Here is a 12,122-nt window from a genome sequence, read left to right as displayed (position 1 = left end):
AAATGAAATACATTTACGAATAGATAATGTGAGCAGGAAGTAGAGCGCTAGACACAAGTTTACGGATCTTTAACAAATTGTGAAGAAGGGGCGATATTTACAGTCCCCAATCACACTCTCGTTGCTCGAAACGACTGACTGGCTCATATGTCCACCTATGCTAACAACTACAGATGTGCCGTCTACCAGCTCCAGAAACGCTACCTAAATGTTCTCACTGCAGCAACTATACTGCTTCGAGAGCATCATTCCTTGAATAATCAAAGCGAATAGCTGTCGTGAAGATTTACTGCTGGCCACCTTTTATCAATACAGGGTTTTCCAAGTATTATGTACCAATATTTAAAAATATGCACATGTCACGCAACTGCACAGAACGAAGGTAATGTTGTAGATACTCAGATAATTTTTTACATTCCGCCTAATTACGTTATTCGTCTTAAATATTAATCGACTTCTCCGATATAATATTCGCTTTGAAGTGTCCAGAAGAAAATTGTACAACAACATGAAATACTCCCGATATATCGGGAGTATATCGATATATCGGGAGAAAGCTGTATACAGCTTTCTGTTGCTCGATACATGCCCCATAAAAGTGTTTTTTGAGCGTGAGAGAAGCCTGCGAATACAGGCAAAGTGCCTCGAGCAGCCAGTCGCGAGGCAATTTTGCGTGTATTCGCGGGCTTGCTAATGCTAAACGTCTTCAAAGCCTTGTTCTGCCACGAACGGCATGTCGGATGTGCTAGGATTTCCTAAGCAGACCAAGGCTGGCCGTACAGTTGTACTAATGCACGGCACAAAGATTGTCTCTTACCATCAAAGGAAGCACATATCACAGAACTGGCTGTAGATGGCCTTCTTATGAAAGTTTGTCCCGAAAGAATTGAAAGAGAGGAAAGGCGGGGAGGTTGCCCGACGAGAGTTTTGGGTTTGCTGCCCTCCACTGGGGGAGGGGAAAAGGGGAGTTGGAAACAAGGTAGCAAGATTCCTTCATCCCGATAAATTTTATGTATTTTCGTACACAGAGCCATACGCCAGTTTCAGTTAATGCAGCACTGCACACGCGGACTTCGATGGTGCCGACTGTACGCTGTGCCTTTCGTCATCACGATTTCAATCTGCCGCTTCCCGCCGGCTCTATCGCGCGTGTCGCACAAAGCATGGCCCACCGGTCCTTCTTAATGAAGCAGGAGACAAAGACACCCTTCGCCACCTTCGTTACCTTCGTGCTCTGAGGACACAGCGGCCCCACGGTCATTCCTCCGCGATTCCTTCCTCGAGCTGCCTTCCGAGTCGCCGACCCTTGGAGAGTTTATTTCAGCCGCGACCCAAAGAGACAAAGCTAGAACGACCGTCTCCGATTCCTAACGCTGCTCTCCTAATCACTACTCAACACAATGGGCAGAGCCGAGTCGACGCACAATCTTTTCCGCCGGCAGCATCGCCTAAATCTCAGTAGTGCCGGCAACGGCACTCTGCCAACGCCGTTCCGCTTGTTAGCTATGTCTGTAAGGAGAGCCGAGAACCGAAGTTGAGAAATAGCCATTCACCCCACACCCACACGTTTCCTTGAGCACGAAAGTAAAAAAAAAGTAAAATAAAAAAAAAACGGAAAAAGAATTCAGTGCCGAAAAAAAAATGAAACCAAGGAGGAAACGGAACCTTTCTGTCGGTTCCGAATCACAGCCAGACAGAAGCGAAAGTAAGAAGAAGAACGTGAGGGAGGGATGCAGGAATCAAAGTACGGCGACTTCGGCGCGGCTGATACAATTGGGAAAAGTGGCCGCCCGCAGCGGGGCCAGGGGATGAAGATGGACAGCGCGCTCCGCTACGCCGCTTCTATTTCCATTCCCTCTCGATGGGACGTGCGTAGCTACTCGCTTCGCGGATGGCCTTCAAGGCCCACCCCAGCCTACCCCTACGCGCCCTTCGCGTCTCGCCACCATAGTTAGCTGCAGCGCTGCCAATACTGCTCACCATTGACGGAATCTGTTCGAAATGCAGAGAGACTCTGGAAAGGATGAGTGAACAATGGCGAAATTGAAGGCAGGTATATAGGCCACCCAGATGAACGTTAGGCTTCTTGCTAAAACGTCAACGCTAAAAACAATTGCGCGCACTAGCTAAAACTGGAGAGGTTTAGCGGTCCATACACGTTTAGCAATTCACGACACACCGGAATATCGAAGACGTAGATATGTGTGCGGCACTGCTTGTGCCGCTGCATTATCAACCAAAGCGTTACGATATACGTATTTGTTCGATTAGCTTCTGGTGAAGAGGTTCGTCGGGAGGGATGTAAATAATTCAAATATTTATGCTTTTTTCTCCAACAAACATCAATACACAGACCTTAATCCCGTGACCCTCTCGTCGAGATGGCACGCCGCCCTGGGCACCTCCCATCTCGACGACCAACTCTGGGCTACCCAGCAGGCCTACGAAGCGGCGAAGAAGCAAAACCTCAACGTCCCATCGTGGGAGGCCTAGGCCCAGCAGACTAAACTGCTGGTTCTAAATAAAGTTCACTCTCTTTCTCTCTCCAACTATAACAGCCTGCAACTAGAAATCGTTGCTGACAATGCGTGGTTAACCGCCGGGTTCTGGTGCTCAGCGCGAGATCGGGGCTTCGACTCCAGGCCACGGTGGTCGCATTCCCGAATGGGGTGCGGAATGAAAAAAAAAAAAAAAAAAAAAAAAAACGCCTTGTGTGCCGTGACTTGCGTGCACGTTAGAGAGCGCCATTAGGTGGCCATGACTCATTCGGAGAGCTCCAGTATACGGCATCGCTCGTAACTCGCTATGAAGTTTCGGGATGTCGAATCTCTTGAATTATTTTAATTTAATGTAGTTTAACGCTTCGTGATCTCACGGAGAGCCACGAGATGCCGCTGTACAAGCTCTGCTGCTACCATCCACGTTCTCGTTGCTGTCGTACTGCGTAAACAGCAATAGGCACACAGCGATGTATAGAACTTGCTGCTCTATATACTAAACGCTTGGGTCTTCGTAATTCATCTAAAGGTCTGCTATCTCCTATTTTATCTGCGGGGGAGCAGCCAGTCACCCTCACGCGATAGATGCAATTCACTTACGTTGAATATGATGGTTTCGGCCTGCAAGAAGGCAAATTTACGCAAAGAAAAATGATAAAATAAAAAAAAAATCCATGTTATGGGGTTTAGATTGAAGCTCGGGACCTCCTATATTAATACGTGACAACGGAGAAATCGGTTTTCTCGGCCACCACTGCACCTAATTCGGTGAGAGCTTTGCATTTAAAACGGAAAGTTAAAATGTATAGTATACTTTATTAACCGGAATTTTCAATTTGTTCTATACGTGATTTTAAAAAAATTTCCTGAAAACTTGAAAATATTCATGTATCAAGTTTAAAACTAAGTAACGCAGCAATAAAGGACGATACCAAAATTATGTAAACTTCAGCTAATGATACAAAATTGAGTTCTAGTGCATTGCCATAAAATATACCACTAATATTCCATTCGTACTTCCGAAAACAACTCCTAACATTCTAATATGTCACGCAATGTATACTTCAATTTTTTTCCGCTTGAGATGATCAAATCGATACAGTTTATTTGTGCGTATCTATTTTTGATACAGAGTTATGGATTTGTGAACTTCGTGGCTACATACGAGTATGTAATTTTGTAAACTACCAATTGTCGATAAATTTGTAAAAAAAAATCGAGGCCATAAATAACAAATTCCGCTTCCTATTGACCTGGCGCAATTTAACTTTATCTGGTAAACGAAAAAAAATAATTGATATCGGTACAGAAGTTGTCACATAAAAGCATTTCTTCATTTTACGTATATTTGAATAGAGAACTCACAGTTGGCACCCGAGCTAAAAGCTTGCTCCTAAGTTCTTAACTCCCCGAAGCAACTCAAGGGCCCAGAGAGAAACAGTATGGTTGGGGTCTGCGGATGAATTTCGACTTTGAGGGGTTATTTAACTGATATCGAATGCTTGCGTAAACGAGCGTGTGTGGATTCCGCTCCTACAGCAATGAAGCTGCCGCCGCTGATGAACGAACTGTTCACAATCTCATGCTCGGCTACACAATCACACAAATACCTCAATGGGCATAAAGCGAACCCGTTAAAATTGGAATACGGCGTGCATGGCACGTTTGTTCTGTACATCGGTACGTCTGTGTGTTTGTTCTGTACATTTATGTGTATGCGTTACCTTCGTATAGCAGGCGTCAAGGTATTTATTAATGCTCAGTTTAACCCCACGATAAGAACGCACATCCACAAAAGCTTCTTGTACGCGGGGAATCACGGACGACAAAGTTGTACGGGTTTCTATTCGATATGTGTTTCCCACGAGTTCTGTGCAGACACTTTCAGTCTGAGTACTGTAAGTTACATATTTCTTTAGTGCTGCATCCAAATACATCTAGGAATGAATCGTCCGGCTGAGCACGAATCTGGTTCTTACCCACAAGTGAATTGCAAACTTGTCAAAGATAAAGGTAAACAAACCAATAAGAGGATAAAAAAAATTGTGTAGAAAAAGAAAAGTCTTTCCTTAAGGTTACGTATGGAGAAAGTTGCATTTCCGACGGAGAGATGGATGAGAGTCAGGAAAGGCGACAGCTCCCGCCCAACGATTCGCCAACGCAAGATCGACGACCGCGGAGCTAGGGTGGAGGTCATTGTTGCGTGGACTAAGAGGGATGCTGCTGCCGGTCGCCGAATTGCCGCATCGTCGATAGACAGTGACAGGATCTCTCAAATGCTGAGTGGAAGAGTGTTTCCTTTTTTTTTTTTCTTCTTCACTACTGAGTGTTTGACTCGGACGCTGTAAGGGGAGAGCCGGGGTTCGTGGATTGGAGGATGGGGTTAAAGGCCACCGGTGTACAGCGCGCTCATTCTTTTCAATCAGCGGCAATGGCGGAGCTTTCATCGTACGGGTTGCCAACTCTGCTTTGTTGAAAAGTCTGGTCCAGGGAAGGGGACCGTAAGGGGTAGGGGGTTGTTGGCTGAGGAATGGAAAACGCCTGCATTGACAGTTTATCTGTATTAGAAACAAAAATAAGTCAGAAAAGCAATGTCATAAAATAGCAGGCAAGACGCAGCGGCGACTAGGACAGAAGTCGTTTGCAGTACGATCAAAATGTCAATGAAAAAAAAGAAAAAGAAATGAACTCGAGAAACATGAAAGCAATGACCCCCACCCCCCGATTGTCTCCAGCCTCCAATCTCTCAAAAAAATAAAATAAAGAAGCACGATCAAAATTATCTCGCCTGCGTAATACAGATAGTAATGGGGAAGTCATTTCCACCACCTGTACGGGTGGTTGTAAGACCGCACGGCTCCTTGAACCAGCACGTTGCTATGAATGGCCTCAGAAGCCCGGGCATATACTACATCATGGCTCACGGTATCAGCTATCAGCGAGTCCGTTTTTACTGCAGATTATTATTTTTTCTTTAATTGAAATGACTGTCCCACGTTTGACATTCGAGCAACTAAACAGATTCGCTTCACCTGTCATCACCTTTCAATCACACACCTTAGCGTTGTGGAGAAGCCGGAGATCAATATGCTGTATTTATTGCCAACATTTACAATACCACCATCAATATTTAATCAATCAATCAATCAATAAGGGGCGTAGCATCACTGCCACTCCACGGTGGATAACGCAGAAGACGGCTAGAGCCTTGAAGACAGGCCGAACAAAGAGCTTAACAACGCAACAAAACCAGTAAGCGCACAGCCCTTAATAGTTGCTCTCTAATGACTACCTGAATAATTAAGCCGGTGGCTGTTCTGCCTTTACAGGCACGTAGCGATTTGTCAGCACGTGCGTTGTAAACACCACGAAGTAATTAGAGGACACGTGTAGCCGACAGCGCTAAAGCACACATTCTGCAAACACTGGGGTGGTTGATAGTCAACACACGCATGAAGCGGCTTATACGTAAACGTAATCTACGAGCAATTCCTCAGTGATAGGTATTAATTTTTTTATTAGGTGGTGTCTAAATTCATGCGCGAGCGACAGCTCCCTCGTAGCAGCAAATGCCAATCTCGAAGGGAATGCTTTTATGTACGGCAAACGCTGGAAGCGATTGCACGAGCCGGAAAAACGTCAAGGAAGCCATCTTTTGGACATAATTCATTCATCCACTAAACGTTACGGCGAGGCAGTCGAGCTGCTTCCTGACACTGTTTAAAAAATATTAAATGAATCAGTTATGTATATTCAAATGAACAAACAAACAAACAAAAGTGGCGGTTGCCCAATATGAATAATGATGCATAGCATTCCTTGAAGGGCCGCTCTCAGGAGATGCGACCATGTGAAACTTGACCCCAATGCCAAAATTGAGCGACCTTTTTTAGACATCTGCAAAAATTCTGAGTGTGATAGAATGTATACATGTTTTGCTTCGCACCACTCATTTGCTCCAAGAAAGATGCAGAGGCGACAAAAGAAGAACGGCAGACAAATCAAGCAGACAAAAAAAAAACATTCAACTGACACACGTGTGAATCGGTAATAAGCGTAACTTCTTCTGATGCTGACTCAAATGCCTTCAGTTCACTTCTCCTTCACTTTTGTGCGGCTGAACTCTTCTTCCTCAATGTACGCAACGGATTGAATTTCCGAGCGATAACTTTCTTTGGATCTTCTTGCCCGCTTTGGGGGTGTGTCAGTTTCTGGCCGAATCTAGTCAACTTGGGGCACTAGGGGCGCGATCTTGTACGCGTTCCAAAATGGAACGGAGGCGTTCCGTTCCATCGAGTCGCACACGATTGGTCAATTTGAACGTCGCGGTTGAAACTGACCAATCGTGTGCGGCTCGATGGAACGGAACGCCTCCGTTCTATTTTGGAACGCGTACAAGATCGCGCCCTAGATGTCACTAGTTGCCGCATAGAAATAAATTAAATAAAAATACTAATAAGAAGACAAATAACGAGGTAAAGAAAGCTTCGGTTTAAAGAAATCCAGTTGGCTACCCTTCGCTGATGGACAGAGAAGGGGATGTATATAGGTAAGAAAATAGAAAAAGACACAAACATCGAGAGAGAGAGAGAGAGAGCCTGCACACATTCACACGATCGCTAAGTCCGCGCCAACTGCAGTGTAGTTGCTTGATCTCTGTTCTAAGCATATTTTACCGTGGTATCTATGGCGCTCTGATTTTAGAAACTGCAAACGAGCACTAATTAGCCAGTCGACAACTTTCGCGGGATCTATAGGCGAACACCACTTTCGAAATCTGCGCGCATTGCCAGGGCTTTGTGTTCGAGTTCATGCGCACAGCTCATGTCCACGACGCGTGAGCAGAGCGGCTCTCGCCCACAAAGGCTGCGAAGCTTATGTCTGTGCATTCGCGACCCCCGCGATTTCTAAAAGCTCGTTGGAGCTGAAGGCCGTGCGACGCCTCTACAGAGATCGGGGAGTCAAGCGGATGGGCAGCCGCTCGTGAAGGCCTCGGCCTTTTGTCTCGCAAGGACCCCGCGAGGCGCTTGCTTCGAGGCGCTTAAACAATAGGCGCTTGGCCCAGGCACCGAGTAAAACCTGAAACTGGTGGGCAGTGGCGGCGGGTCTGTGGTTCTTTACTGATGCGCGCCGAAGCGCGAATTCACGCCAGTGAAACTGCGTACTCAGTCTTCTAGTTGCGTGCAGTAAAGGGAGAGAAGCATGGTTGCAGAGGCAAGTGCAACAAGCGGGCAAGGGAGGAGGGGTTATTGTGTAAGAGTATACCTATTGGACTGTCCAGTTCGGCCGCTGCTGATTGGCTGCAGCCGCACGAGTGAGAAGGAGGCCCCCAGCCAGTCTCCTTCTCACTCGTGCAGCTGCAGCCAATAAGCGACAGCCGAAATGGATAGTCCACTAGGTGGACTCTTACAGAAGAACCACCCAACCCCCCTCCCGGTTATCAAGAAAGGTACCAACAGATCGTTTTTGAAACATAAAGTAAGCCTACCATGATTTGTACGGTCGGCGTCGATGCGTTGCTACCCGGTGGCTCTCAGAAAAAAAAAAAAAAAAAAAAAAGCTGAGACTAAAAAATATTTCAGGGGCCTGGAGACGCGGGTAGGTATCCGGTTTTCTAACCTTTCCGCAAGTGTAAAGAAACAATATCATGCTGTACGGTTTGACTGGCTACGGTCACAAAGTTCTCCAAACATATGACGCCGACGGATCGTACGCGACATTTAGGTCTGGCACTTTGTCCTCTTTCAAAAGAGCCAGCAGGTTTTCATGCGTCTCGCAACTATGATGATGCAGGTAACGTGTCCAGTTATCGGTACACAGCCTTCTTGCAGAATGCGTGTTTCAAAAACAAAGCCCATGCTCTTCCAGACTTTATGACCTCTAAACTTCACCACCCCTTCGACACCGGCAATCGAACTTTGATACAGACACATACAAAGAGTCTCTGAATCAGCGAGCTTGCAGGCTTGTGATAATATACGTATATATATTTTCAATCGCCACAACTTTTATTGCATGGGACCTAAAAAAATAAAATACAGAAAGAAACGAAGCAGCTTTGTAGCAACAAATGCACAATTTGATTTATAGACAGGACGAACTTTCATTTCCAATTTCGCTTCCTTCTCGGCCAATCGCTCATGGTGGGTATCCAATATATTTAGAGGGAAACCAACCCAAGACATACATGGGTACTCGAAAGAAACGGTGGATGTCTCTCTGTACGGCCACTACCGAAGTCTCGGTGATTTATCTTGTAGTGACGAAATCTCGTATATTTATATAATCTTTTTCATGACTTCCATGCACTGCAAGCGCTTCCCGTCGGCTGTGCACGTTTCTTGTGAGGTTATAAAGGTCCGTTGCTTCCTACAGCCTCGCCAAACGTTTACAATGCCTCTTGCAGAGTTGTGCAGCGTCCGTCAAATAAGAAGACTGGGCCAGTTGTATAAAAGCCATGTGCTACATGGTTTACTGGCTTCTTGTTCTGTCCACTATAAATGTGGCTCGCGCTAACAGGATACCAGGATACCTATGCATTTAGCGCTTTGGGCGTTCCATAGATGAACAGAGTCAAATGCAACAGAGTCCTTGACCGTTGGAGAGGGGTTGAAACCAAATTCACGACCCCAACCGTTGCGCCATCCTACAGAAGTTAGTCGTCCCAATGTGTTGCAGAGTGTTTGTCCTTGTGAATGAAATTGAGGACAGTGACACAGTAAATGGTCTATGTTTTCTTCGCTGCCGCAGACATCGCACGTACCACTGTCGGTCATTTAAATAAGTGTAATGCAAGCTTTCGTGAAGGCAACTCCCAATCACAGCCGACACAGAATAAAACCCGGCCCACATCGAGCGAACTTTCACGGCGAACTTCGCGCGGCCTGCACCAACGCGGCGGAACGCTCGCGATGCCTCACGTCGATGTAGTCCGGGTGGTGGTCGAAGCTGCAGCGAAAGGCCTAGTTCATCGAGTCTGGTGGGCCTTGCACTTGGGGTGTTCCACTCCGCTAACGAGAGTGTGTGTGCCAGGTGGTGAAGCTGCCTTGCAGCGTCTCTCCTGGAAAGTGCAATTTTAACGTCATAGTCTTCGTCAGATTAGAAGCCGTGGAATCAGCTAGCGCAAGACAGGGGTAATTGGAGATCGGAGGGAGAGGCCTTCGTCCTGCAGTGGACATAAATATAGGCTGATGATGATGATGATGAGTCTTCTTCACTCGTAGCAGTGGAAAAACGTTGCCGTTACTGATAGGCCTAGCGACCGTGGTTTAATCAGCCAGACCACTAATGTATGGAGTGGCAGCTGGCTTCATCATCATCCCAATCATTATCGTACTTTGCATCCAATGCAGGACAATTGCTTTCCCGGCTTTCTCCGGTTGCCTCGGTCTTGTGTGAGCCAACAAACACCATGATATAGGCCTCCAGGATTCTTAATGTGACCACACCGACTAAAAGTCTTGATTCCTCGCAGCATCTACTGCCTATCGTTTCCTGCTTCCCTCGGCACCATTACTGTTGCTCTAGCCCTGCACCGGTTAACAAGTCGATGCATCATATCTTCTGTACTAACTCCATTTCTTTAGCTTAATATCAAGTAGAATGCCATTTAACCCTGTTTGCTTTCTGATCCCTACTGCCATTTTCATGCTACTGTTCTCGGCCCATGGTCTGATACTACGACTGCGTGGCAGACAACTAAGGTGTTATTGGAGTTCTCACATTCTACATGACTTGAGAGGCGGATTTGGTAGTAGTTTGCATACGGGGGACATCCACTCCTTTCCTTTTCGTAATCGTAACTCATCGCTACACTTTCACTTTCCTTCCCTCTTTGTCAGTGCAGAGTATCAGTCTAGACAGGCACCAGCTCAGGCCGACTTCCTTGCCTTTCCGGTAAGTCAAATATTTCTCTCAGCTACCTTTCTGTCTCTGAGCAGCACGTCTGCCGTTTTCTGTTTCGTGCCTCGTTGCGCAGTTCCGAGTACCTTCACAAGTTTCTCTATCATTCTTCCCAGTTCAGGCGTAACAAGTTAGTACAACTAACCGTAGGTTAACTGGTTCCACGAATCCCATCAAATTAGCTTTCATTATGCGCTGACCTTCACGCGTGTGGTTGCAGTCTTCGCATTAAGCCTAAATTAAACCTAATTAGCGAGACCAATTTCACTACTAATTGCACACGCACAATCCGCGTTCTTCTTATATAATACTTAGTATACTAACCGAGTGGGAGCAGTTGCGCTGACTGGCACAGGTGACATTTTTATGAGCCGGGTATAAAGAAACAACACAGGATGTTTCCTCCAAGAAATTCACTACGATTTCTGTGCATGCTGATTCCCCACGCCTAGACCTCCTCCAACGTCTCTGATGCACGGGAAATAAGTGAAAGACGTGACAGCGCCAACCTTGAGGCACACTAATAAGCAGCAAGAAATCAGGTTAGACTGATCAAGCATTTATTCGAAACTACACTTCTGCTAATTTTTGGAAGATACGTTGGTCATTGGAAGAGAAAATTAAGGTGAAAGCTCCACGTTCCGATTTTTGTGCCGGAGCCAAAAACCTGTGACATCGCAGATTTCAAATGATATTCCCGCATTTGTGCCTTGTGGCTTAGCCATATACGCATCTCACATCGCATGACAAGTGGCGCGATACGATGTAACTGGTGCATGGAGTACCACCTGGTGCAATAATATGCAACTGCAATGAAAAGTGTGCACGTATCGATGCTATGCGGCGCGCTCCTCATATCGCCTGACTCCTCGCGTGCTAGGACGCCGGTCCATATATCCATGAGCATAGTATACATAACCTTAGCTACAGAAGTTTCTGCAGTATCGCACCCGAAAAGGCAGCAAAATACTGTCGCAGTCAATGCATTCGCATTAAAAAAAAAAGGATATACGAATCCCCGAATTCCTCACCCGAATTCCAGATTCACTGGTGAAGTCGCGGAAAATGTTAACATTGCCTCGACTGCAGTGTTTACATAAAACGCGCTTCCTTCCTGGTATTTTTTTTTCTTTTTGTCATACCATATTCCTTTTCTCTCATTTTCATTTGCAGCTGTCTCTCTGCCATCTAAGGCTTACTTTTTGCAATTCAGCCTTTCTTCCACTTTCATGTCTCCCTGCGGGTTCCCTTATTTGTTCACTCCACCCTCCTGTCTCGCTCATTCTTCTTTGCGTTCCTTCTTCGTTCGTTTATTCTTACTCGCTTCGTAATCCACCATTCTTCACGCGCCTCTAGGGGGGCGCCCCGGCTGACGCGCCGCTGCCTTTCGCTGCGTCAGCGGTCGGAGCAATTAACCAGCGTACCGATTAATTGCATTCTGCCGGCAACCTCAGCAATCTACTCGGCACTATACTCTCTTCTCTGCCGGAAAGCATATGAATCTTCTTTGTACGCTTGGGTGCCTGCTGCCAGAGTTCGTGTTTTCTGTTGGTGTCCCTCCCGTATTTTCGTTGTTCTTCGTGTTCCCTGTCGCCGAGAGGCGCCACGTTTGCTCGAGGCTGATTAGTGAAACAAGCTCCGCTAATTACGCGCTCCGAAGCGACGTAATTACCTTATGGTATTGAAGAAATCAGCTTTCTTCAGTTCTTCTTTCTCTCCTTA

The sequence above is a fragment of the Dermacentor silvarum genome, chromosome 7, assembly GCF_013339745.2.
Source record: "Dermacentor silvarum isolate Dsil-2018 chromosome 7, BIME_Dsil_1.4, whole genome shotgun sequence".
Classification (NCBI taxonomy): Eukaryota; Metazoa; Arthropoda; class Arachnida; order Ixodida; family Ixodidae; genus Dermacentor; species Dermacentor silvarum.
The sequence above is the reverse complement of the archived record's forward strand: the minus strand, read 5'-3'. Positions refer to the sequence as shown.